The sequence below is a fragment of the Sinohyriopsis cumingii genome, chromosome 16, assembly GCF_028554795.1.
Source record: "Sinohyriopsis cumingii isolate HCF-2022 chromosome 16, ASM2855479v2, whole genome shotgun sequence".
Taxonomy (NCBI): Eukaryota; Metazoa; Mollusca; class Bivalvia; order Unionida; family Unionidae; genus Sinohyriopsis; species Sinohyriopsis cumingii.
Window position 1 is genome coordinate 70,930,730 of NC_142976.1, and position 26,675 is coordinate 70,957,404.

General features: G+C 41.0%; 1 protein-coding gene across 2 annotated transcripts in view; it reads left to right on the plus strand.

The window, feature by feature from the left end:
* Positions 1 to 21,731: 21,731 nt before the first annotated feature.
* LOC149780748 (DDB1- and CUL4-associated factor 11-like) overlaps positions 21,732 to 26,675 on the plus strand; it is an 87,058-nt gene continuing 82,114 nt past the window's right edge. For both annotated transcript variants that reach the window (XM_089937817.1, XM_089937818.1), the window contains exon 1: positions 21,732 to 22,075. The gene's annotated coding sequence lies outside the window, so the exon portion shown is untranslated. The remainder of the gene's footprint in view (positions 22,076 to 26,675) is intronic.

Sequence of the window (26,675 nt, forward strand, 5' to 3'; positions counted from 1 at the left end):
AAAACATGCAATATTATGCTACTAAATCCCATCATTTAAAATCAGTGACACATGAAATTATGCCACCTACTAATAGAGAGATAATACGGCTGTTAATGGTTACTCTTTTTTGTATAAGTAGTGACCAATCAGATTTGATCTCTTATAATCAACAAGCTTCTCTGGTTTAAAGGTCAAACCGTGTTACTAGTAAATGTTAGCTATCGTGTTGTTGCGTATTTAAGGAGTAACGAGTTTACATCAGATTCGAGTAAGTTTTACATTAATGTGACAATCAGAGCGTTTTCAAGAAAACTTATTCCCAGCGAAGGCCTGGATTTAACTAAAAAGAAGAGAATGACAATGAAGTTACCTCAACGTTTATCAATCTTTTAGATTATTCCATTTAAAACGAATATAGGGCAAGTGCCAAGTAATAATTCATCATCATCGTCGTCGTCATCATCATCGTCGTCGTCGTCGTCGTCGTCATCAAACCCTTAAACCTAGAGATCGCTGGGGCACCACAGTTGACTTTACAACCAAATTCTCTCCATCTTTCCCTGTTCTCTATTGCCCTTTGGAAATCTCCAAATCTTATGCCTGTCCACTCCTTAATGTTGTCTTCCCGTCTCTTTTTCTGTCTGCCTCTTCTTCTGCACCCTCACAGTGTGCCTTGCAAGGTTGTTTTTGCCAGTTGACCGTGTCACTCAATTTACGCTTCTTTTTTCTTTTTTTTTTACAGTGGTCAAGAGGTCTTTATAGGATCCGATGGCTCGTTGGATCCTGTCGTGGACTTCTTCGTTGGTTACATGGTCAATGCATAAGATGCCCAAGATCTTGCGGTAGCATCTCATTTCGAAGGTTTGAATCCTTCTTTGTAGATCTGACGTGAGCATCCTTGTTTCACAAACATGCAGAAAGATGGATATGACAATCGAGCGCATCAGCCTGATGTTGGAACCAAAAGCAATGTTGGTATCTTTCCATATTGATCTCAACCTTGTTATTGCTGCTGTTGTCTGGGCAATCCTGCAAAGTTGTTCTGGTTTGGGGCCTCATCTGTGATAACTGATCCCAGGTACTAGAAGCTTGGGACTCTTTCCAGCCTCTGTCCACTGATCTTTATTTCTGTACTGATGCCGTTGGTGTTGGTTGGCATCAGGGTTATTTTCAGCGCTAATCTCCATACCGTATGCTATGGAGGTTGTGTCGAGGCACTCAACCAAATCAGCAAGTTCTTTTTCCTTACCTGCTAAACCATCAGTATCATCTGCGAAGCGAAGTTTGGTGATTGTTCTTCCTCCGATACTGACAGTACCATTGTGGTCATGCAAGGCATCCTTCATGATCCTTTCCATGGCAATGTTCAAGAGTGGAGAGGACAGTATACATCCCTGTCTGACTCCAACTGTTGTTCGAAACCAATCTCCTCTGCTGCCATTGATGAGGACAGCACTGGTGGCTTTGTCATAGAGGTGCTCAACAACCTGCACCAGGTTTGAGCTGATGTTGTACTTCCTCATAGCTGCCCATAAGGCCGCATATCATACCCTATCAAAAGCTTTTTTTGAAATCTATAAAGACGTGGTAGGGATTCTGCTGATGCTGAAGGTATTTCTCGCAAAGGAGTCTGAGATTGAAGATTTGTTCTGTGGTACTCCTTCCTGCTCGGAAGCCTGCCTGCTCTTCAGCAATAATTTTCTCTGCCTGAGGCTTTAGTCTTTTGAGAATTATCTTCAGCATGACTTTGCTCGGGTGACTGATCAAACTGATGGTTCTGTAGTTTTTGTATAACTGTATGTTTCCTTTCTTGGGGTGCACGATGGCCAAAGATTGAGTCCTTGTTGTGAGATATTCTCCTATCTGCCATATCTTGTTGCAGATTATTTTCAGGACTGTTACTATCTCTTCTCCTCCTGCTTGAATGAGCTCTGCTGGTATGTTGTCAATGACAGCTGACTTTCCTTTCTTTAGTGACCTAACTGCAATTTCTACTTTTTCACGAAGAATGGAGTTATCATCAATTTCTTGTGTCTGAGGGCAATTTAGTACTGCTGGATCTCCTTGGGTCTTATTATTGTACAATTCTTATCAGTATTCTGTCCATCGCTTGAGGATATATTGATCTTCTGTGAGGCATTTTCCTGATTTGTCTTGGATGGTGGTCACAGTTTTCCCTTGTTTATGGGTTGTGGGATCTTTCGCCAGCTGTTATACTATTTTGATATGATTTCTACTCAGAATGTCTTTGATTTTGCAGCATTGTCTTTCTATCCAGGATTTCATTGCCTTTTTCATGTCTTTCCTGATTATGTTGTTTATCTCTCTGTATTTTCTAGCTCCATCATGATCTCTTTTTCTCTTTTTCAGTTCTCTGCTTTTGTCGCATAGGTCAAGGACATCTGCTGTAACACAATGTTTCTTTGTTCGACGATATTTGCCAATGATCTTGCTATGGTTGTGGCTGAATGTGGTTGTTAAGGACTCGAAATCGGTGTCTTGGCTGTCCTGGGTTATCAAAGGTGTAAATTTGCCACCTATCATTGCTTGGAAGGTTTCTGGGACTTTTGGATCTTTCAATTTTTCAAGGTCAAATCTGATTATTGGTTGTGATGTTGTCCATCTGGACTGTGCCAGGTCCATCTTCTAGATGCTTTGTGAGGGCCGAACGTGTTGGCTAGCAAACTCCAAGAGCGTGAGTTCTCTTTCATTTGTTTATGCATTGCAGAAGGGTCCTCATGTGCTTTGCCAATTTGTCTGTGAATCAACTCCCACCTTTGGATTCCAGTCTCCTTGTACAAACAGAATGTCCTTCTTGGGTGAGTTGTCAATGACATCTTGCAGTTGGCTGTAAAATTTCTCCAGTTCGTTGTCAGCATAGTTAGATGTGGATGCATAGGCCTGTATGATTGTGAAGTTGAAGGCAGTCGCCCTCAGGCGGATGGTAATGAGCCTGCTTGAGACTGGGCAGCAACCCATAATGCAGTAATAATTAAAATATCCACAAAACATTCCTTTACGCGGCAAGAACGCGTACGAGTCGCATAGTAACACATATCAAATATATGAGTAGTTAAGTGGGATACCCTACGTACAATGGGAATTAGCATTACAGGGACCCCTGGGACACTCTACGTACAATGGAAATTTAACATGGCGAAAAATCGTGGGACACTCTACGTACAAGGGGAATTTAACATGGCGAAAAATCGTGGGTCACTCTACGTACAAGGGGAATTTAACATGGGGGAATAGAGTTTGGGTTTGTTTAGGGACAAGTGGAATTGAACATGGGATTTTTTTGAAATTTTTTTTAAAATTTTTTTAAAATTTAAATTTAAATTTAGGCAATTGAAAGGCTATCTCTTTTCGAGAAATATGGCTGGCCCTGAAAAGGGCCTTTGGGTTTTCTTCTGCTTCTAGTTTCTTCTTTTTCTCCACCAAGTTCTTATTTTATCTCCAACACTCTTTCTCTTCTTTTCTTTCTTTTTTTTCTCCTGCTCTTCTTTCTTCTTCTCTTCCTCCTCTTCTTTCTTCCTCTTCTCATTTTCTTCTTCTTTTTCAATCTTTTCGTTCCATTTGCTTATTCTTATTCTTTCCTCTTCATCCTCCTTCTCCTCCTTTATCTCTTTCATGACACCACTAATCTTGTCCTTTACCTTTTTTAAGTTATTAATTTCCATCTTTACACGATGGGGACTATAGGAATAATGGTCTTCAACCAGTCTTTTCAACATCTGCTCCATCATTCCTAAGTTGTCTAAAACGTCTTGTAATGTTTGTATTTTGTCCATTTGGTTAGAAGCCATCTTCTTTTTTATTCTTTGCAGAATGGTTTGAACGACGAATACTGTGGGTTCTTATACTTAAAGCGCGTACGTGAAGGAAAAACATCCCCCTAAAACGTAAAAATGATCTTACCTAGATCATGGCCAAACAACGCGCGGACGTGAAGGAAAACATCCCCTACTTTTTCATTTCATATAATAAAACCCAAACTATACTCTCCACATACGCTAAGAAACAATAAACAAATCCATAATCTACTATCCACACAATCGTACGTGAGCGGGTACAAACACAAACACACAAACACAAACACACAAACACATACGCTAAGAAACAATAAACAAAATCCATAATCTACTATCCTCACAATCGTACGTGAGCGCTTACAAAACCCAAACTATACTCTCCACATACGCTAAGAAACAATAAACAAATCCATAATCTACTATCCACACAATCGTACGTGAGCGGGTACAAACACAAACACACAAACACAAACACACAAACACATACGCTAAGAAACAATAAACAAAATCCATAATCTACTATCCTCACAATCGTACGTGAGCGCTTACAAAACCCAAACTATACTCTCCACATACGCTAAGAAACAATAAACAAATCCATAATCTACTATCCACACAATCGTACGTGAGCGGGTACAAACACAAACACACAAACACAAACACACAAACACATACGCTAAGAAACAATAAACAAAATCCATAATCTACTATCCTCACAATCGTACGTGAGCGCTTACAAAACCCAAACTATACTCTCCACATACGCTAAGAAACAATAAACAAATCCATAATCTACTATCCACACAATCGTACGTGAGCGGGTACAAACACAAACACACAAACACAAACACACAAACACATACGCTAAGAAACAATAAACAAATCCATAATCTACTATCCACACAATCGTACGTGAGCGGTTACAAAACCCAAACTATGCTCTCCACATACGCTAAGAAACAATAAACAAAATCCATAATCTACTATCCACACAATCGTACGTGAGCGGTTACAGAACCCTAACTATACTCTTCACCTACGCTAAGAAACAATAAAGAAACCCATAATCTACTATTCCCACAAACATACCTTAGCTCTTACAAGCACCAACACACAAACACATACCCTCACACTATCTTAGAAAAGAGTTAGTGTTTATATTCACACTACTCTACCTACACATTGGCAAATTGATGGTTATTTCTTTTCTAGAGTATTGGGTAGCCCTGAAAAGGGCTGTTTTTTTGGAACTTCATGGACACCTGGTTAATGGTGGCACCTTCCAGGCCTGGCGCCACATACACATCTTATCCCCCAGTTACTTTTTACTTTTTTGGGGGAGAGAGCAGAGGCAGGATATGTCGCTTCAGAATCCCAATTTTCGCTCTCTGGGATTCTGAAATTTATTCTTCTTCTCTTCTTTTCCTTCTCCTCCTCCTCTTCTTTGTTTCTTCTCTCCTCCTCTTTGTATCTTCTTTCCTCTTCTTCTTCTTCTTTATATCTTCTCTCCTCCTCTTCTTTTTTTCTTCTCTCCTCCTCCTCTCTTATCCTTCCCTCCTCCACAATGGCTTCCGCGGCCAGTTCATTCAACAGGCGCCTGGCATATTCCAGATGCACATGAAGTTCCAACAGTTTAGACAGTCTCGTGTTCATTTTTGGTGTTGATCAATCAACAAGGGTAGCTAGACTGCCCAGCGAGTTTCAAGTTATAGTGAAAGCGCGGACGTGAAGGAAAACATCCCCCTAAAAAACATAAAATTGATGTTACCTACATCATGACCAAAAACAACAACGCGCGGACCTAAAAGAAACACTCACTCACTTTTTTATGCTACCCATCACTATTTTAAATTTTTTTATAAATCACTTCAACAGACTATCCACATACGCAAAGCAATCCAATCTAACTCCAGATATACACCTCAAACACCAAAAAAAAACATCATTTTAATCTACTATCCATACCAACTTACTTAACCACTTACAAACACAAACACACAAACACATACCCTCACATTTTTTAAAAAAGAGTTAGTGTTTATTTTCACACTACTCTACCTACACACATTGGCAAATCGATCGTTATTTCTTTTCTAGAGTATTGGGGTAGCCCTGAAAAGGGCTGTTTTTTTGTTTGCTATGGCATTCTTTTTTTAGTTTCTAAGAATGCGATGTCCTCTGAGGATAGACTTTCTGGCGATAGGTCTGCTTCTTCGGAAAGAAAAGAAGAACTCTTTGGTGTCGATACGGCAATCGACAAAGCCTCTGTCAGGTTCAGGTTGCTGCTGCTGCTGCTCTTGTTGTTGTTGTTGTTGCTGCTGTCTCTGAAGTCTGTACTTCTCTGTCCATTCTTCTTTTTCCCTGTTCATTTCTTCTCTGAAGAGCTCTTCTATCAGGTCTTCAGTGATTTTTAACATTCTCACATTCTCTATTTCTTCTGGCTTCGGTATCAGACTGTGTCTGACCCTATGCAAATTCACGTAGGCTTCGTTGAGTTTAGCTAGTTTGGAGCACATCTTCTTAGGAGGATGAGTCGACAATGGATGGTTAGACTGGAAACAACCCGGTTCTTAAAGTCAAAGCGCGGACGTGAAGGAAAACATCCCCACACGGTTTTTGAGTCGCAACGTTTAGTGAGTGTCATGAGAGGGATAGTAAGAAATGAAAGAGCATCAATCCAACATTCTTATAGCTAAACAAAAGACAAAGGCATTTTTTTCAAAACACAACATTTTTTATTCAAAAATCACTTAACACTAAACAACAACTCTAACATTTTTAACAATAATCCAACAATATAACATCAAACAATTTTTTTCAAAACACAACATTATTTATTCAAAAATCACTTAACACTAAACAACAAGAACTCTAACATTTTTTAACAATAATCCAACACTAAAAGTTTCTCCACTAGGTAAAGAGGGATAACAGTCTTCCATGGTTTCTAGTAATCTAGGATGACTTCTCTCAAACTGTTGATTTCTATGGTATTATCGAATTCTGCATACAGGATGACGTTCACCGTTTCATCAGGGTCTCGGTCTTTAAACTGAATTTCCACACGAATCTGGCCGGATTTTATAGGGTGGAAATGTCCCTCGTCGCTGCCTTGGTCTGGAGTGAAATCGAAAGCCCACAAAGCGTAGCCTCCTGCATAATCCTCGTACGTAATACCGTGACTGGTATTGGTTCCTAACTGTCCGGTGGCTTCGTACAGGGACAAGTACGATCTCAAGTAATTCTTCTTGGCAAAGTCAGGTTCGAAAGGTCGGGTACACAAGGTCTTGCCATCGCGACTGACTTCGATTTTGGACACGCCAAAGTGTTGAAAGTAGAAAGGATTTTTTTCGGCAGCTCCGTTGAAGGCTGTATTCTCGACGATACCAACGATCAAACGTTTGGGTAACTGTCCTTGGAACAGATGATCTTCGATCATGGATCGCTGTCCCTTGGGAATGGTGAAGGTTTTCACTTCCACGCGTCGTATTGGATACTTGGCGGTCGTTCTACTCAACGTCTGACTGATGTCGTTTCCCACTTTAGGTAACACTTCCACACGGCGTACGTAGAGTCTGGCTTCTAGGATTTTGGTTTTGTAACCGTCACTATCAGCCATCAAATGGAAAGCGGCACTGCTACGATTCAGTCTCAGGCGGACATCCACCCCGTTCAGCAAATACTTTTCTTGCAACCACATGTCCAAATGCAAACGATCCATCAGTTCTAAACTTGTGTCGGCTCCCGTGATTCTCTTTCTTCGTTCTACAAATCCATCATTGTTGTCTTTCTTTTCATCAGTTTCCAATATTTCAAACTTGGTAGGTTCGTCAGCTTCCCATACCACACAGGCATTGAGATGAGTGTTCTTGGCATCTATTCCGTACGTCAAGAGATTTTCCAGGTAGGCACGATAAGGGTAAGTATCCATGCTGCTACTGACCAGTTTGTTATTCAAGTACAAGTCCACTCCACTGAACAAGGAATGCATGAAATTGTTGACGGGAGCTACTGCTTCATCGTCTATAGCACCTCCAGTCTTATCTAGAATTTTGACTTTCAGGTACAAGTAACTGCTATTCAGATCGATGTAATCTTCGGGCTGTCCTTTGATTTCAAACTCGATGGGAGCGGAATCGGTCAGTGAGGAGACGGGGTGAAATTCCACCCACTGGGATTCTTGCATCGTCATCATCGTGGGGGGCATGGCAAACAGATCCAGTTCCGTCTTGGAACAAGCGCAAGATTCTCGGTGCATCATTTTTTGTCTCTTTTTTCTCAATAATCGAAAACGTCTAAGTCTCGAACGGTTCTTCTTTTCTTGGCCTTTCTCGCTTGAAGTCTGGTGAAAGGGTGTTTTCTTCGTCGTCTCTTTCTGCCTTGTCCTTGCTGAATGCCTGACTCGGTAGCGTGCAGGGCATTTATAGGTGTTTCTCGTTGGCCTAAAATGTCTTTGCCCGTTTGCAGCAAGACATTTTTGCCTGCCCTCATGAAGGCTTCTTTAGGGTTTTGTTTGTCGATGATGACATTTTGGAGAAATTCTTTGCCTTGCGTCAGTGCCGCATCTTTCAAGGCGTGCAATCCGCGTGTCACCATCGGTTTCAACACCGGGGCCACCGAACGAAAGGCCGATTTTAACATATCTCCTAAGCCGTGTCCTCGCTGTCGAGCAACCCCTCGGTACACTGGATACATGACTTACTTACGAGTCGTGAGAGAACCGTTTTCGAAAATGGAGTTTCACCGTGACTTTTCCTTTGGTGAATGGAATATTTTGTCCCAAATCTCCTTTTATAGCAATGTTGACCGTGTCCAAATACGACTTGCTGACAGGCAAATAGTGAGGATGGACAAATTCGCGGTGGACGTGGTAAGTGTTTCCACCTTCCTCGTCAGCGCCCGTGGCAGAATCTACTTTGAAAGGAATGACACGCAGTAACGGTACGGAGGTGTGTCCCACCACGTTATACTCCACCACATCGGAGTACACAAACATCAAATTCAGTCCTTGGTTCAGTTCTACCGGGGCACGAAATAACTTGCTAAAAGACTCGTTGTCGTAAACGATGGGTAATTCGTTTTTCTTGATCATGGTCTTTCTCATGTCCATGTCTCCGCCCAACATGTCAAACAATTCAGGACAAAATAAAATGGACATGATTTTACTCCGTTCAAATTTCATCAAGAAGCGACGAGCTGTTTTGTGGTACTCCATGGTGACACTTTTGTTGACATGCTCCAAAGCTTTCAGAAACACGACATTAAACCTGGAGGTTATGGTGCTGACCAAATGTTGACCACTAAAATAATAGCCTGGGGGAATGAACAAGTGATAGGTGGTGTACTTTTGATTTTGTGTACGGGTTTTCTTGTCATATTTGACATTGCTATCCATCCACTGTTGCATTTGCTCGTCATGAACTTCCACATCAAAAGAATTTTCATTGGGAAGGACATTGAGGACTTGGGTCGGGTGAATCATTTCTACTAAAGCCACTTCCCAATGGGCTTCGTGATCTAACTGGATGGCTTGAGGTAATTTGGCCGTGTAACAGCACAACGTGTTCTTGGGAAACACCTCCATGGAACTGTCACTGGGTAAGGTTAAGTAAAATTGGTTTTGGTGACTCATAATTCCAGAGTTCTGTGGCTGTCCGAGGGGATATTACTGGACGTCAGAGGCGTGTCTCCGTCTAAAATGGGGTTCTGGTTGTGGTTGAAGTGGTGACTGGCACTGGCACTGGACACAAGGTTCCCGGGGTTCCCGTTCGAGGTGAATTTCAGGGAGGGATTAGGAAGCAGGTAACCGATGCAACTGCTCAATAAAATGGTCCACAATTGTTTGTCTCCTTCTTGCAAACTCAAATTGGCGATGGCTGCCCCGATGACACAATACACCACGAAGATTTGGCAGAAAAAGACGATTTGCGTTTTAGGCACACGTTCTCCACACCACACCCACAAGGGTTGTTTTTGTAAATCTTGCACAGAAGAACTAGGTGAAGGAGGAGTGGTCGACGTAGCTGCGTCTACTGTGTGAAAGGGCATGATGGTCACTTCTTTTTATAGTCGATGACTTGCGAAGCGTCGATCCAAGAATCAAAACTGGGTGGATATCCTTTCCAACGTACTTTGACTTCTTTGACACGTCGTTTGCCCACTTTACGGGTTCTGCGTTCGAGAATGCTTTCGATGTCGTACACGTCGTCTTCTTTTTTGGTGACACGTTGTAACTCGGGCAAATAAAACGTTCCTTTGAGCACTTCTCCGTTCATGTCTTCCAATTTATAGACGGCAGGATGACGGCCATGCACTCGTCCAGTGACGCGAAACAATTCGGTCGTCCAGTTAGGTAAGTAACCTTTGTCGAAAGTGCGTTTGGTTTTGCCAATGCGCACCCAATCTCCTACGGCCAACATTCCACTTTTCTCGGGGACAGCCCTCGTCGGGGACGTACCAAACAGACGCTCAAACACCAACACTTCGTTGTCGGGAGTCACGTCTTGCGGGGCACGTCCGATGCTTCGATGGTAAGATTGGTTGTACGCTTGCACCAGGTGCGGTAAGATGTCGATGTACTTCAGAGTGTGGTGATGCGTAAAATATTTCCACATGCGTTCTTTCAAAGTACGTTGAAAACGTTCCACGATGCTGGCTTTGGTTTCGGGATTCTCGGTGGTAAAAAAATGAATGTCACGTTTCTTTAATTCTTTTTGGAAAGCTTGGTTCAGAAATTCGGTGCCTTTGTCCGTTTGCCATCGAAGAGGGTGACGACCGCTTTGTTTCAACACCCGTTGCAGGGCTCGCACTAACTCGCTGCTCGATTTGGAAGTCAAGGGCACGACCCAGGCAAATTTGGAAAAGACGTCGATGACACAAAACAAATATTTGTAGCCACGATTGTAGCTGGCCAAATGAGAGACATCGGCTAAATCGGCTTGCCATTGATGATCGATGCCTTCCACTCGGGTGCGACTTCTGGCAAACTTGCGTCGAATGGGTTTGTGTAAAGTGTAGGTAGCTTGTTCTTGTAACCATCGTTGCACTTGAGGTAAACGGAGACTTTTCAGTCGCGTTTTGGCAGCACGATACAATTTTTGAACTCCTGCGTAACCTGCAGGATGGGAGGGATCGTAGTAAATGCTGGCTAACACTTTTTCCATTTTTTTTTGTGTTGGTTGGTGTGTTAATAAGACACCCACTCTTGGAGGATGCTACTCTTTTTTTCTTGGGGTATTTTCTTGGATTGCAATGCTTTGCGTGTGCGGCCAGCAATCGGTGTCGAAGAGGAGAAGGATGTCTGAGCGGGAGATATCGGTTCTTGTTTCACTTCTGTCTTCACTTCTGTCTTCACTTTCTTTTTCTCTTGTGAGGAAGAAGGGGTGGCCATCATCTTTTTAATCCATCCAATTCTGGAGGTAGGTGGTGTTGTTAACTTGCGTACTTTTTCTGGTGGAGTTTGAAACCCTTCCTCTTCTTCTCCTTTTTCTGTCTTGGTCACGGGTACTGGTGGTACTGGTACTGGTACTGGTGATGGTGCTGGACTTTTCATCAAGGTCTTAAAATCTTTCAGAGTGGGTAGAGCTGTTTCGTCTAAAGCTTTCTGGTGAAAGAGTTGCAGTCGTTGCAAGAGTTGACCGTACTTTTGCGATTTTTCTGTTTCGGACAAATCTTGGCGATCCATCAAGGACTGCAATTCGTGTTGTAACTGGGACATCTCGCTCAAATGGGGATTGGGAGGTAAATGCGGGGTGTGTTGTTCTTGCCACCGATGGTATTCCATCCATCGTTTGTAAGGTACTAAAGCTAGTTTTCGTCCTTCCATGGGGTTGTCAGGGGTCGATTCTGAGATCTTGGAACTTCCGAGGCCTTTTTATCTTGCTCCCACCAGTCCTCCCAACATGGTTCCCAAGACTCCTTTCAGTATGGGGCCTAACAAGAGAGGTAAAATACCTCCACGTTGCACTAACATCTTCTTTTTTTGACGAATGGGAATTTTCTTTTGAACCATTTGGCGAAGAACGTGACGATGTTTGCCTAAGCATTGTTTCTGGTGTTTGGACAAAGGGATCGTGCCTTTCAAAACGTTCAAACAACATTCGCACACGGTATCGATGACCTCTTTGGAGGCTGTTTGAATGAGTTTTTTTCGTAGGGGTGGAGAAGCTTTGGACAGGACAGATAACATGTCCCCATGTTTGGCTAAACGTGGTGGCAGTCCTTTCCTTTTCTTTCCTTGGGGTTTTCTGGAGGGTGACATCTTTGAGTCTTCAGGAGCACCAAAAAAACACTGATACCCGACTTGGTCACAGGCCTTTTTTATACTGGAACGCGTCGCCACTGATTGTCTTTACGTCGTATTAGTTTGAGGACAGGCATGACACGTCGTGCAGGGGTACGTAACGGACTAAATCGAGCCAGTTCTTGCTTGGACAAATCCAGCAAACCTTGTAACATGCCCGATCTTTCTTGAACTTTGATTTTGGGAGAAGGTACTTTGTGAGCAGCAGCCACTGCCACTAAATTGGAGGGTCCTGCCATTGGGGAAGTTCTTTTGGGGGTCATCAACGGAGAAGTTCTTGGTGTGATCAACGTCTCCAAGTACTCTTCAGTTCTGGGTGTCATTAACGGAGAAGTGGACAAACGTGAAGTTGCCGGAGACGCAGTCACCGCCGTGGCAGGTCGTGGTTTGCGAGTGTAAGGTTGCGTCCTGGCCGAAGTGCCTCTCTTGCGACTAGTTTTCTGTGGACTTTTCTTTTTCTGGGGGCTTCTTTTCTTTTTCCGGGGTGGTGGTGGTGTCTGGTCAGAGGAGGGTCCTGCCACTGGAGAAGTTCTCCTTGGGGACTTGGTCTTTTTCTTCTTGGGGCTTCGTTGGACTTTTGTCTTGGGGATAACTTTGGGGGCATTAGGATCCCATCTTAAGAGTGAGCGAATGATGACCCCTCCTAGAGTACCGCTCCCTCCAGGTTTCAAAATGATTTGTTTTTTGGTTTGAGTGTCGATGCGGGGATCGGCCAGTTGGACCAAAGCGACTTTGTTTCGATCGAAAAAGCGATTGGTTTGATGAGGAATCTGAATGATTCCTTGGAGTAATTGACGTGCCGTCACCGTGAACCATCGTAAGACTTCTTTGAGACTAGCTTCTAAGACACGAGCTCGTGTTTGTGGATCTTTTTCTCGACTGATGCCATACAAGGCACGAATCAATTTGACGGGAAGATGCGACTGAAGGGACGTCATGTTCGCACTGAGAGTGAGACAGACGAAAAAGGGTCTGAGGATTTTATAGATTTTTTTATGGGGAGTGAAATGAAGTCGAGGACGGAGACGTGTACAGGACAGGCCCTCCGTCTTGGCACCAGTGGTGAAACAAGTGGGTACGAAATCGCAAATCCTCGGGAGTCGTAGGTTTCAAATCGACGAGTAAATAGGCGTGTGGAGTTTGAGTGGCATCGTCGTACGCCTGAGTCAACCAAGGCGTTCCTAACTGTTTGGCTAAGACTTGCACTTGCGATTTATCTCGAGGGCTTTTAAACAAGACCACGTAATGCGCATTGAGACTGATGGTGCGATGGGCTTTACTTTGTTGAAACAAATTTTGGGTGATGTAAACGACACTGGCATTACGGTGATGCCCTTTGCGCGTGAACCACAGTTTAATTTCTTCTTCGTCTTCTCCTAACATGTCGTCAAAAATGACCAAATGGGTTAGACGGGAGTCAGAGACGATGCCATCGTCTTCTTTAGGAATGCCTTCCACAAACACGATGGAATCGCCTTGACTTTCTCGCAAGAGGCTGTACGCCGATTGCCACTCTTTGTAACACCACACGATTCGTTGAGGGGATCGATCGATCAAATGATGTTTATGTTCGATCAAACGTTTGACGAATTCGGTTTTGCCTGAACCGCTAGGTCCAGCAATGAGCATGTTAAAGGGATGGCGAAGATACAAAGCCTCCCAACTGGCACGATCTAAGTGTTCGTCGATGACTTTGACAGTAGAGGAAGAGGGAGCAGAGACAGCAGAGGTAGCCATGGTGTGAGAAATGTCACTTGTGACACGAAAAACAAACAAGACAAGAGTTTATATACTTTTTCAGAACACGTTTATTGAATGTTTTTTTCAAACATGAATACGAAAGACAAAAAATACATAAAAGCCAAAGGCTTAAGTACAAGAATAAAAGGCACATGATAACCATGAACGTGGAATAAACACAAGTGTCTGTACAACATGTTTTTGGGTAAAGTTCTAACCAGTTCTATAGTAGGGGTAAGGTCACACAAGTGTCCTCCCGAAAGGGTCTTTCAGGCCTGTCCACGACAGTCCTGTCCTGGGTGACGGGTTCTTCTGGCACCGTCACTAACACAGGTTGAAAAGTAACTTTTTTCCTTGAATAACTCTCGTGCATACTAGGCCACCTCTTGTGTCCAAGCCTCAAAACCCTGGTCTCGGTGATGTCCAACATTTGACTCCTAACCAATCTGGTTTCTTCTTCGTCAACGACATGGTAAGTTACTTCAATGAACAATGAACTATCGATCTTGCCTAGGGTTCCTTTTCATATACAGACCAATACCGACGTGACCGTACGGTAAGGTGAAGTGATTGGGAAGTCGCACTCGCTTCTGGTATACAATTTGATAGACTTTTTCCAAGGGTCGACTGACGATGTGGTGAGTGGGTAAACGTACAATCTTGTTCGGTTGATAGGTGGTCACTTTAAAGTTTCCATCCTCTCCCGATTGCAAGGCTTCTTTCAATACCCCAAAGTTGACCACTCGACTGGTACGATGATTCAGAGTCAGTCCTTTCACTTTGCACGTCGTGTGCACTTCTCCTTGTTTGTCCCGGTATTCGTAGCCGTAATTTTTGGGACCACCACTGACGAAACTTAGAATCTTGTCGTCGGGATGCTCGTCTGTCCAGGCTCCTAAACGGTCTCCTTCGATGTCAGGGTGCTGTTGACTCGGGTGATGGATGTAAATGCAACTGTCCGTGTCAAAGTACAGGACGCGTTCTTCTAACAGTTCTAAAGCTTCGTACAATTTTAAGCGAGCATGAGCTGTCACGTAAGCCGCAATGATGACATTTCCAAAAGGGTCGTCTTGTACAAAGTCCAGATCTTCTTCGTAATTGACCAAGATCAAATCCTCTCGAACGACGTCCACGTGTTTCATGTATTTGGTTTTGTCGTGAATCATCTGGAAGTAGCGGGAAGGTTCTGTCAAATATTCCGTCTTGGGTAAACACGGTCGTTGTGCCATTTTACCCCACAAGCAATTTAACATCACTTTGGCAAACGATCGCCTGCCTTCGTTTTTTTCGATGTGGTCTAAAGAGATGCCTTCTTGTTCGTAGTATTTCTCCTTGAATTTTATTTGGTCTTCGGGAGTGTGACACCAGGAAGGATAGCCGCTGGCTTCTTGCTTCAGTTTCAAAAAGGCATCCACGTAGTCGGCGAAAATGCCTTTCTGAGTAGGGTCACCCTTGTGGTACTGTTGTGTCTTGGGAAAGTGGCAAATTTCGTACACTTCTAACAGTTGGTATCCCATGTCCAGAGCTTTGAACAATTCCACGCTGACCCAGGTTCCCGTCAAGGCCCGTTCTTCCTGGCTGTGATGGCAAGGTTGGTCCTGGTTGCACGTTTCGGCACAAGTACGGCACAAGGGAAACATCAGTTTGCCTTGACAATGGTGAGGTAAGACGGGATGGTATAGGTTCGTGGGAGGCAAAACTTTACACTTGATCAAGCCTTCGTATTGTCGAATGTTTTTCAGGTCGATGTGTTCCGTCAGCAATTGCGGGTGCCCTACAGGAAAGCGACAATATTTGCACACGTAGGGATACAGCGAACACACGTCCAAGTATTTGATTTCTTCTCCTTTCTCTTCGTCGGCTTGGTACAGCAAACAGGTGGCATTGGTCCTTCCTCCGTACAAACTATCCCTCGGGTTCAGCGGGTCCATGAACTGGTAACTTTCCACGAGGCGTTTAAACTCGGGATCGGTTTTCATACGGTGATCGTATTCGTGTTCCCACATTTCCACCACTTGGTATCCTTGCTGTTCTAACTTTAGGCGTCGCTGACAAGTGTCCTGGTACAGGTCTTCCATGGTCCGTTGTAAAAACTGATTTTTAGTGTCACGGTCAGGGTAGCAGACGGGACATCCGTGAAATAAGCAACCGTTAAACTCGTACACGATCTTGGGGTTTTCTAAGTCCCAGCCATCGACCGAATACGTTCCGATGGTCTTTTCGCCTCCTCCGTTGCGGGCATGCTGAATCCATTTGTCTTCCTTGTCGCACAAGTAATGTAACCAACGTAGGGCTTTGACCGAGTATTGACGCTTGACATAGTGGGTCGTTTGAGGACTGATGACAGCCACGGTGTTTTCAGGCATGAATCGTTGGCGGTACACTAAGGAACACGCTTTGGCAATGGTGCAAGCTTCTTTCAAAGGATCGACCCCTCCGTGTTCCATGAACAGTTCTCGAAATTTTCCACAGCAACGCCGTAAAATGTCCACGTCGGAACGACAATACTTTAACATTTCTTCCTGAAAGTCGAAAGGGTCCGAGGCGTGAGCTTGGTACCAAGCGTAGAAAGCTTCTCGTTGTTCGGTATGCATGTTGTCGGGGTCGTAATAGTGAACCTCAGGCAAATGGGGTAGAACAGCATGTTGATTGGCTTCCTTATTGAAAAAGTGTGGAAAGTACCCTTTAGCCATTTCTGTCATTCCAAACGTTTTAGGCATTCGGCTCAAAGGCATGGCCAAGTAACTCATCGAATCTTTAAACTGTACTTGTCCCACTTGCATGAAAATGATTTTGGCTCCGTTCAAAATCACTTTAGGACGTTCGGTGCCATGTTCCGTATAGTACCTCAAAAGAAACTGTCCATCGTATCCGGAGAAATTGTGAGCCATCACTGTGGCATGACGATGACAATCTCCGTAACGTTCGATGTCCTCTTGGCTCCACGTCTTGTCGATGGGGTCTAAGACCCATTGGGCAAAATCGGCTAACGTGTTTGGTCCCCGAAAGATTTTTTCACGCCCTCCGGGAATCTTGCTGCAGTGAGGGCAATGACTGAAGATAGGTTCTTGAATGCACTTCTCGCACGCTCGATGAGCCACGCAGAAATTAGGAATGTGAATGCCAGTCTCTTGCATGCATTCGAAATCGAAAAAGATGAAATTGCCTTTCTTCTTGTGACCGTCCTCTTTCTCTGGTGGGGGATGGTATTTTTGCACGTAGCATTCGTGTTCCAAGTCCACGATGTGGTGACAAATGTGACATTTTTTCTTTCCTCGACATACGTGTGCCTTGGCATTGTTGGTAAGTATGCCTTGTCCACAGGTAGGGCACAATCTCAAGAGTTGACAAGCACATTTCTGCTGTGAACCTTGCGTCTTCAGATGTTGCTGGTAACAGGCAGGGCTGACAAACGTACGCAGACAAGTTGAACAAGGCACTGGTTCTTCGCTCAGACAGGGTGGAGAGGCCAAACATCCTGGGCATTTCAATCCACAATGCTTGTGTTGCTCTCGATTGTTATAACCATAATCACATTTCTCACAATAATAACCGTATCCCAGGAATCCAGTGATACTGGTAATGGTATCGAAATGGTCATCGTGATGATAGACATGAATGTATTTTCCGTCCTTAAAATCTTGGCCTCGAAACAACAGAGGCCCGCGCATTTCTTGAGGGTGCACTTTCAAGGTGTAGCGTGGAGCTAGGGCATCTTGCAATTTTTGCATCTCAGGAATGCCACAGGGTGTGTCTTTGGACAGTCCGGCTTGTTGTAACAGGAGTTCTGCTTCGTTTCGTTGTTTGGCTCGATAGGAACGTTGAATAGTGTTCCAGGTTCTTTTCCATTCTACCGTGTCGTTCTTGTTGGCATAGGTTCGTCCCACCACGATGGCTCGAGCTAAACACATCTGGTCTTGAGGGTTGTTAATTCGGACGAGACTTGTTTTGATGTTGCGAAGGTCGTCCACCAATAACATCTTTTTGCGTCCTGTCCCTTGAGGAAGAGAGACGTGAGCCATTTTCAGTGTGGCTTTACCATCGGTGATGTCAAACTCGTCATTAGATTGTTGTACGTGTTGAATCTTGTCCATGACTTTGGAAGGGGTCAGTTCTGCGGGTCTGCTAAACTCGATCCAAACAGGGGATTTCAAACCGTCGTGATCTATGGATAGTGTCAAGCGATCGTCTTCTTTGGGTTGACATTGTCGCTTGAGTGCAGTGAGCAAAGAATCCCACATCTCGGTGATAAACCCTTCTGCTTTCTCTAAGGGTACGTCGGCCTTGAAATCTTTAAACTTCACCGTGTAGGTGTAAGCCGTGGTTCTAAATTTTCTAGAGGAGCGCTTTTCCGTCTCTCGAATGGAATAGTATTTTTCAGGGTTGACTAAGGGTGACGAACTTGGTTTAGAGGGTTCGGATTCTGGTTCACTCATGTCCTCTTCAAAATCACTGGCATGAATTTGTGCCAAGATTTCAGCCCTGGTACGAGGCGATAGATCACGTTTCTGCCTCTTACTTTCTTCTTCTTCTTCTTTCTTCTCGAATGAATAGGATCGTTTCATCTTGAGTGCAAAACGTCAAATGACTCAAGTTCAAACACCATAGACTAATTTATAGTCATGGCAAACCAGCGCGTATATAAAAAGGGTGTGTCTTGTCCTTTCACTATTCATTTCACTCTCAAACCGAGCACAACGATGGAAGAGACTACCCAGATGGAACGTTTCGTCAGAGGTTTGCGAGGGGTCATTAGAAAATTCTCTTCAGACCAGCCGACGGACTACTCTCCTTCCTTTCGAGATAAGAGTCAGGATACTTGCTATATCTGTCAGAAGAAAGGGCATTGGTCTTCAGAGTGTCCAGACCGTCAAAAAAGAAAAAAAAACAGGGGCTAAAAAAGACAAAAGTCAAGATACCTGTTATTATTGTAAAGAAAAAGGACATTGGTCTCCAGATTGCCCAAAAAAGAAACAAGAGGAGTCAGAAGAAAAGAAGGATTCTTCGGAAGAAGAGAGGGATTCTTCGAAAGAAGAGAGAGATTCTTCAGAGGAAGAAGAGGAAGAAAGAAGACAATTCTATTTAAAAGAAGCAAAGAAACAGGAGAAGAAAAGAAGAAGGGAAGAAAATGAGGTAAAAACGGTGAAGAAATTCAAAAAACAGAGAGACTAAACAAGGAGAAAGAAGAAGTCAATGGACTTTTAATTAAAGTGTTCTGTGGTGAATTGTGAATTGGATTGTAAAAAAATGGATAAAAGAATACATGAATGATATAAGGTAAGTGTCTTTGAGTTTTGATTTTAAAATAAGAAGCTACACTCACGCACTCATACACAGACACGTACTATAAGGGTAAAATGGGTGGGGTTTATTTTTGAGTTATTGGCAAATTGAAATTGTATTTCTTTTCGAGAAATGTGGGTGGCCCTGAAAAGGGCCTTTTTATTTTGGTGTAGGGGTGAGTTTAACCAATCAACTTTAACTGCCTTAAGCCTTTGCCACGGCCAAGGCCTACTTCTGATGATTGGGTTGAAATCACTAAGGGTGGTACGACAGGCTTAGTCACAGGGTTGGCGTGTTTAGCTCGGGAAGGTCGTATTCTCTTCGGTCGTGATAAAGAAGTCTGATACATTTGTTTCAGACTTCTTAACTCCGCTAAAATGTCCAACAGTACCGTAGCCGTTTGATTTTCACCCTCTTGTTTCTTTGCTGCTACTTCTTCTTGCTGTTGTTGCTGTTGTTTTTTTCTTACCTCTTCTTGTTGCTGTTGCTGTTGCTGTAGGAGAAAAGCTTGTTCCGCTTCCTTTTGTCGTTGCATAAATTTCTCCAATTCTTCTTTCTGTCTCTGTCTAAAATTCTCAACTTGCGGTAATGAAGAAGGTAACGAAGGTTCCGGAACAAATTCTTGCGAGGTAAGAAAATCCACAAAATCCCAATGTACCTCTTCTGAAAGTAAGTCCGGGTTCCCTTGGGCAGTCTCCCCTGCTGGTGCACCCCAATGGATCGTTTTCTGAGTTTCCGTCATGTTGAATCACTGTCGCATAGATTGACTGCACACAAGCGCTAGCGAATCTATATAGACCAACTGACGTCACAGACTACTCTCTTCGGATTGGATGCGGGCTGACTGACCTTTGTAACGCGTGTTTGGATTGGTGAATGAACTCAATCCGTTTCAATCCTACCTCTACCTATAAATAAGCGCAGTTCAGTGCATTGATTCACTTGTTCTCGTCGCTTCAAGATGTGGACCGATGTGCAATCTTCTACGCTTGTGTCTTCCATGATGTTCCGGACGGACATACCCATGTATGTCCGATCCAAGTGGACCGTTGTCCACAGGACAAACACCAGCCTGTGGATACGTAGGATCTACGTTGAAAGACAAGGATGCCTGAAAAGAGTGCTGATTTACGGACCAACAGTGAGACGTAGCCTAAGGACAAGAAGAAGACCAATGCGGTACCCTTTATGTTAATGAATACATTAACATAAACCCAAAGGCCCTTTTCAGGGCCAGCCATATTTCTCGAAAAGAGATAGCCTTTCAATTGCCTAAATTTAAATTTAAATTTAAAAAAAATTTTTAAAAAAATATCAAAAAAATCCCATGTTCAATTCCACTTGTCCCTAAACAAACCCAAACTCTATTCCCCCATGTTAAATTCCCCTTGTACGTAGAGTGACCCACGATTTTTCGCCATGTTAAATTCCCCTTGTACGTAGAGTGTCCCACGATTTTTCGCCATGTTAAATTTCCATTGTACGTAGAGTGTCCCAGGGGTCCCTGTAATGCTAATTCCCATTGTACGTAGGGTATCCCACTTAACTACTTATATGGCGTCTACCGTAGTTAGAATAAACGTAATGAGCACAGTATAAACACAGGTGCTCGACGCGAGCTTGATGTTGAGAGAAACAAACACAACAATAATCTGAAGGAAAAAATCATAGAGAATGACAAAAATACTTTAGATTACCTCCATGACCCGTTCTGACATAGGACCCTCTCTGTCATAATATATTATGATAGAGAGGGTCCTATGTCAGAACGGGTCATGGGAGTAATCTAAGGTATTTTTGTCACTCTGTATTATTTTTTCCTTTAGATTATTGTTTTTTTTTATTATTTTCTTCTCTCAACATCAAGCTCGCGTCGAGCACATGTGAGTAGAAACAGTACATTGTAATAATTTCTAACTCGTAGGAGTACCTAGATTACATTATAATAATGTAATTATATCTAATCAACTGCTACTAGACCCCCTCCCGTCTCATTCTCCATCTCTTATAAATACATGGTAATCCTCATCAACAATATGCAAAAACGTATTCTACAAGGCTGTCATGGAATTTCATCGATTATATGATGAACAATTTTTTTTTTTTTGTAGTTTCCGAAACATCAGACTTGCAAGGTCAAAACATTTGCATGCATGTTGGAATTTACCTCTTAAATATGTGGTAATATCATCGACTACTTGGCCTATCGTTTGTGACCAGTATAGTGTGAATACGCCTCTTATACATTTATAGGGTTGTTTAAAAATAGTTTTAAAATGTTTCGCAAGTCATTTTTCAGTACAGTTTAATAAATAATAACAAAATAAACGGATTGTTTTGTTTGCATTATTAAACATTCATACCAATTTGTAATTTTTTGCAATGCAATGTATGTAATTTTATCAGTTATAAAAAGTATAATGTTTGATATTCGCTGTGCTCATCTGAAGTAATGTAGCTTTACGTGGTAAAAATAACGTAATCTAGTTCATAATAGACTTGTACGCGATTCAAATATCAGCTGTAACGAGTTTAGTAGAACACTAGATTACGAGAATAAAGCTAATATTTGGAACACCTCTTCTTTTATCCATTAAGTTAAGGGTGAAACTAATGGCAGGCCATTATTCAGAACAGTGAAGTCCACTGATACATCGCAAATTGTTCCGGGATACTTAACAACCTTGTAAATATAAGAATCTGGAACATAGCGGTGACATTTAATGCTCTCAACGAAGCACGGATATTCAGATTTTGTGAAGATTCTTTAAACGTAGGAGGTACATTGGCATATTAGCGAGTTGCTAAAATCTAGGCTTCAGTACTTCTTGTTTTCGTTATCAATCAGCAGGATACATGTGCCTTATATAAGCAACGGTTACAAAGATCGCAGTTTTCTCCACTGAATTTTAAGATTTCACACCAATAGGCAATAACCAGTAAGAACAAATTGGTAAGTAAAGATATATGCGTGACATATTAGCCAAGGCTGTCCACGTTTTTTTTTATTATGAGGGGACATGACTGGTGCAGGCCTGCCAATTTTTTGGGTTTGAAATTCTGAGATTATTATTTAGTATCTGGCTTTTATCCGAAGACTTGGTAGGTCTGTAAAATTTGTTTGTAAGAAGGAAGTGATGATAATCAGTCATAACTATTTGTTGTTTTGATTGGAGCAATAAAAAAAGGCAGATAGGTGTACAGGAAATCAAAAATCACACCCAAACATTTATCTGTGGTGTTGAGTGGTTGCGGAAAATACATAAATCCAATCAAATTTATTATCATAAATGCATGCTTTGTTTTGGTTTCCAGCTTTTGACATGGTGCTCACAAACTCAATAACCAAATCTTAGGTATAATCTACATGCAAATAATTATTCACGATTTGGGAAGCTGAGATCTGGAGATTGTGTATACAGATCGAAACATCTTGAGATGCAGTTGAGATTTGGTGGGCCTCCTGGAGGCAGAGAACAGTCGTATGAAGACAATCCATTATGGACTGTATGGTTCTTATGCACATGGTCATTGGTATGCTTGCAACTAGTTAATAACTACGTTGTGACACTTTTGTATAGCAAGGGGATCCTCTAGAATGAATTATATCTTCATATGGTTCTCCACCACCAGTCATATTAGGAACGGAAAAGGTAAAGAATAATATGTTGGCATAGTATCACATCGTTGTAATTGTAACACATTGTCATTAAAGCTGACATGCAGGAGTAACCAGTTCATGTTTCTTTTTCCTTTAACATATTTATTTTTTGTCTAATGATAAATATCAATATAAGATTTGTATATTGTGTCAATGTATATTATATTATACCAATATAAATGAATTAGTATTTCAGAGATTGCCATCATGAGAGTAATCTGAGCAGATGATTGGAATTTTCAGACCTTGAATATGCTAATTTTCTTAGTTAAACTGTTGGAAACAGTGCATGATTTGCTAATTGCACTGTGATCTTTTAGTTTGAATATTACTTACTTAGAATTTGTAATAGGTAACATACTTTATGTACAAAAGAAAAAAAAACCCTTGTATTTCGAATGAATATATATATATATATATATATATATATATATATATATATATATATATATATATATATATATGTATGTATGTTGTCATAAATTTCCCTCTGAAAATATATTTTATTTGGTAATAGTATATAATAAATTGGAAGATTGTAGGTGAGATTTGGAATCGTTCAGTATGTTAATTTTCTTAGTTAATAGCTGATCAAAGGTTATAGATGAATTATGAAATTACATTGATACTCTTATAACATTTATTAATTTAAATTTTAAACGTTTTTTACTTTACATTATTTAGAGAACACACACATGCATATACAAACATACACACATGATTTTCAATATATTTAAAAATGTAAGGCTAGTCATTTTGCCCGTGACACCAAAATTTAAACAGTCCAAATGATAATTCTTACTTTCGGTTTATTTGGTGACAATTCACTGAAAAGGAAGTGATGTATATCTTATAATTCACTGCAAAGATTTTTTAAAATAAACTCCAATTATTGCGTTACACATTTAGCAGGCTGTCAGTAGTTTTCTGTTTAAGATTTCCCATTGAATTACTTCATTTTTATGACGAATCGAGAATGTCTTCTTTGCATCATTAGAATATGGCAGTTGTATAACAACCATGCTCAGCCTGCAAGAAAGTAATTATGGTTTGTTTACAGACACCATAATTGTTTTTGAAAAATAATATTTAAATGCCTTGTCGGTTTTGGACATTACCTGGCTATATTTTTTGTCAGGAACTTGTTTTCACACTTGGCCTCTTTGGAGAAATTTAGGCAAAGGACAGTCCCTCCATGAACTAGGCAGTACCTCCTTCCTTGTTGCATAATACACGACATACTTATCCATCAAAATTGATATCAGTACTAGCACTATAATCATTATGATGGCTATCCACAATTTAAACTTAACTTTTGATAGTGTTGGCCCTATTTATACTTTACCATGTAAATCTTTTCATGGGTACTTGGTTATAATAACAGACCATGTTGGATAATTATTTATCATTGTTTCCTTTTTTACTAGCTTCATTCAGTTAACAAAGATATGGTTGGTTGTCTGTGAAGACGTTATTATACTTGAAACCACATTTAGAAACCATGAACCCTTCTTTTCTCTCATTAAACAAAAGCATCAACGAGTCATGGATTAGTAAATTCATTAGCATTGTGCAGCGAAGCAAATCCATTATCCCCTGGGTCCTTATGTACTACAGGTAATATCAAGATATCTGCCCACTAAGTTAAATGTAGGTGGGACAGCTTGCAAAGACATTTGTGACATTTTTTGTTTTGTTCTAATTTTTTTAATTTCCCATTGAATAGTCTCATCCTCCTGGTAGCCTAAGAGACAACACTATTCTGGTGCTGACCAAAATCTGTGCCAATTTAAGTACATGCACATGTACCATGTAAACAACTATACATCAATATGATACTGGCATCAGTGAATATCATAGTGAAATATTTAGTGACACATATTTGTTGGCAATGGAATATAGATCACACATGGACTAATACATATTTATTTATTTTTATATATATATATATATATATATATATATATATATATTAGGGCATAACCGATTAGCATTTTTCTACTGATTTCCGATTCCGGATTTTGGGCATGAAATTTTTCCGATTCCGGATACGATTCAATTAGTCGGAAATGCTAAATTAAAAGGTTTTTCAAATTAACTTTTTAAACCGTGTTACACACGTTTTGCCGCCTAATCATTTATGTTGACCAGCTGCCAGTTCCGACCCATTCTTTGTTCAACAATTAGTTGATCTTGCCGCCAGGCTTTAATTTTCCCGCCTTAATCATTTATGTCGGCAAGCGGCCAGTTCCATCCTGTACTTTATTCAACAATTAGTTGATCTTGCCGCCATGCTTTAATGTCGCGGTCAAATAAAAATAAAACAGGCTTTTGTTTGGTCCTATAAAGTTGGCCTCTTGCGGCGACTTAAATAAAAGCAATGAAATCTGATCGATTCTTGCATTTTCCAAAGTGATCGGTGATTGAAACACGTTTATTGTGCTGTGAAAGTTTCCTTATTAACTTTATTTATATTTACGATTGTAAGAATCATTTTCTTTTAATACCTCATTAGCATGTGTCAATGTATTCAATATTATGCCTTCATTATTGAGGATGTTGACATAAACGGGTAGGACTGTATTATATATTTTAATAAATTTAAATCTTTCGGTCTAACTCAAGTATTATCGTTTCACCCCGTTGTGTTGACCATATTGGACTTTTCTGACTTCTTATTTAACTTTATTAACGCACTATCGAATGACACGCAGTGTTAGACACGGTGCTATAGAAATTCAACTTTATTATTTTTATTATCCGAATCGGTCGTTCCTGCCTTATCCGACTCCGATTAATCGGAAGTTCATACTATCCGGTGGAATCCGATTTCCGGATCAAAAGTCGGTTATGCCCTAATATATATATATATATATATATATATATATATATATATATATATATATATATATATATATATATATATATATATTAATAATAACATGGCATTTAAAGTGTTGGTGTAAAGCAAATTGATTTACCAGTATTATTGGTATATCAAATTGTAATCTGCCCATGGCACATTAATATGAATATATAAACATTCTTTCAACTGCAGGCCTTTAGATCAATGATGAATTTCTACTCATTCATTAATCATAAATGACACTCGAAAATAACGATAAAAAGTATTAATAGTTTGTTTTCTAAATGATATTAAAATGGTACACAATTTCATTGGAATCCTTTCTTTTTTTCCATTCCCCTCTTGTGTGTAAATGACAAAATATGCACAAATCTGGAGTGAGAGAGAAAAACATATTGCACTGAACGAAAACATTAAAACTCAATTTGTACCAAGTAACCTACAGTAATCCGTTTGTCGCAACGATATGTTTACACTTTCCTTGGGATCTGTCTACAGTGTTCATAATATCAATGATACATACATGTAGTTGCAATAGCCAGTGACACTAGGCCTGTATGTTACATTTGTCGGTTACGAGGCAAACATACTGTATTGTGTTTTAGTCCTATGTTTTTGTTTCTTAAACCTATTATTTTTATAATGTTTTAAAAATTGATCATTAATTATTTAATATAAAAATGTCCAAAGGGTCACCCCCTCTCCCTCTTTCTGGATTAATGTAGCTAGATAGGGGTGAAAACCCATGAAAATATGAGCGTTGAGGATTTTCGCTTGAGTCATACGATGATATCTCTGGACCTATGAATGATGGTAACATCAGTCAAGCCATCTAAAGGAGAGAGGGAGAGAGAGAGAGAAATAAAGAATGTGAAAATTTTATATTCTTTAGAAATCTTAATTAAAGCAGAATAATGACTTAGATGAACTGTCGGTATATTACAATATTTTAATTACCTCTTGTTGGTTCACATTTCACTTAGTTTCTGTTCTATGCTAATTTCCATGCGCCAGTATGTGAATGAA